The sequence below is a fragment of the Periplaneta americana genome, chromosome 4 (assembly GCF_040183065.1).
Source record: "Periplaneta americana isolate PAMFEO1 chromosome 4, P.americana_PAMFEO1_priV1, whole genome shotgun sequence".
In the NCBI taxonomy this organism is placed as follows: domain Eukaryota; kingdom Metazoa; phylum Arthropoda; class Insecta; order Blattodea; family Blattidae; genus Periplaneta; species Periplaneta americana.
The window spans coordinates 89,655,554-89,658,308 of NC_091120.1; positions in this window are offsets into that span (position 1 = coordinate 89,655,554).

Sequence of the window (2,755 nt, forward strand, 5' to 3'; positions counted from 1 at the left end):
GTACATCATTCCACTTAATGCCGAAGATCGAACTTAATTCGTCAGCGCTCCAACACTGAGCTCAACATTCATAAACCTACAAGTGCACAGAAAATAATGTATATGATTACTCTACCAGAACGTAATCTAATTTCACTTATTAATGTTTTATTGCGAATTATGGATAATTAAGAGCAAATACCACAAGTAAAAGGAGTGTGCGGTAGAATCTCGGTTAAAAGGCGTTGCACTACAAGCTGAAGGTCACGGGGGTGATTCCCGATGGGGTCATGGATTTTTGCTATGAATTTTTGAACAGAAATGGGTATAGACCCCTACAAAGGGTTTTTTCTTGGGCGCAAAGGCGGTCAGCATGCAAGACTGACATCTTACTGCTACTCAGTACCCATTTTGTCATGAGGTTTTAAACTTCCGCTATCCTAGGGCCTCATTGTTTGGAGGCCTCAATTTCCTCATTGTTTGGATGTGATAATGTTTGTGCGAACATTTTATTTTCATACTTTGTCCGATAAAAAAATTAAAAGTTAACCAATCCACACATTTGATTCTAGGACGTTACCTAATAATTCCCATTAGATGCATTTAGACGAAAACACAAAACACATAAAATTCAATTCACAGAAATAATATTGCGAGATTAATAAAGTTTAGTATGCAGGCCTTTTATTTTATTTTAAATAAATATAAACGCTTGTAGAGTACACAGTTATGTTTCGTGTAGAAAAATAGCCTACAACGTTTTTCCATATATAAAATGAGAAAATACATTACACATAATATATAGATATAAATTATTTGGCTTACTAATCTATAGATCACCGTATGTATGTATGTATGTATGTATGTATGTATGTATGTATGTATGTATGTATGTATGTATGTATGTATGTATGTATGTGTGTGTGTATGTATGCATGTATATGTATATATATTATTTATCTATAAATTATTTGCTCGCCTTGATCGCAGTGGCATTAGTGTTGTTCACGTTCACTGTAGGGTCTACGGTTTAATTACATGATAGAAACATCTCCACAAGTGATTCACTGGCAGAGTTAGCTTAGCTGTAGCTGAATTATAAACCCTAATGAGTGTATCTTATTTATGTTGCATGTACTAGCTTAATCACGGAATTCGATTACGTCACAAGATTGCTTTTCACGCGCACTTAATTATTTAAACGAGTTCCATTAAAATAATATGTATTATGAATTGGTAATCCGACGTTACATGACGCACTTTCATACATATTATGTATAAATGTAAAAACCCATATATGAATGTATTGTATTATTCAATATTACGTAGCAAAGCAATGATTTGAGCTAAACTCTAAAAGCAGATAAACTATTAACAACACGGAACTGAATCATTTTTCATTCCATTTTAAATTGAAGTTTCTCCGAAGTTGCACGATGTGCAGTGCCACTCCATTTATTCTCCAACCTCTAACCAGTCATGGAACTATCCAGGAAAGGACAACAACGGACAAGAAGTCTACGAGATTATATTCTTATCGGCAGCAATGCAAGCAAGCAGCTGTTGACAAGCAATACCTCCTACCAGCAAATGTACTGAATACAATCGACGTAAGGAACAGAACTCAAGGTGAGGGCGGGCGGGGGTTACGACGGTAAAGAGGGTGACGTGTAAGACCGCCACCTGGCATATGCATAAGACTTAACAGCGACACCCGTATCCGAAAGACATCCCTTCTCCTTCCCGGCCTAACTGCGGATGTAAGAAGGCGGGTGAAAACTACGCAGTACTTCAATAAGTTGATTACAGGAAAGATGGGAGGGAATACACGGTCTCTATTCAAAAACTTCCCATTCCATCACGAGGAAGAGGGGAAGGATAAAGAACGACAATGGTATTATAGAGTATACAAAAAAGATAAGAAACTAAATAGATATTCACAAGAAAGACGCAAGATCTTAACAAAAAAGTTTCAGCTGTTCTCTCAGAAAAGGTGACGTCATTTAAACATGTGATTCAACAAAGACTCGAACACAACACACGGAAACTAGTACCGGCACTTTGAAAATATGATTGTTGAAATACGTATGCTGTAAAACATTGTTCGTTCTTGATTATACTCTTAACACTTAAATATCACTGAATAACTATTAAATTATTTAAAATAAATAAATAACAAGTTCACTGTGTTAATATTTGTAAATCATGATGTTACTTTTTTCTGTCTGACTAGTTTCGATGTAGTTTCCATCATCCTAAACTAGAATCCAGAAGATGAAGGAAACTAGAATGAAACTAATCAATCAGATAAAATAATACCATAACTGAAATATTAACGTACGTTGCAAAGTTGTTATTTGTTTACTTAAAATAACTTAATAAACTTCAGTAAAACATTTGTTTTTATAAAATTCAAACATTCAAGTCCAAAACACGACATTCTTTTTAAACAAAGGCATAGTTAAGATTCGACAAGAAGAAGACAATGGTTAAGTCACAGACAATAGGCTAAACATATTTAAGGTTACATAAAAACTTAAAAACTAAAAATTAAAACAGTGATGCAGTATTCAAATCAATTAAATATTTACTCCATAAAATGTATGTTATTTCTGAAATAATTTTATTTATCTACACAAGGAAATAATTCATGTGTCGCTTCCCCTAATGACCTCACAAAGAAATGGGTACACCTGTTTTACAAATAAAATGACTGTGAGACTCCCTCCGGAAGTGAATAACGTGAAGTTAATTTAGTGCCAAATTGTTAGAACCG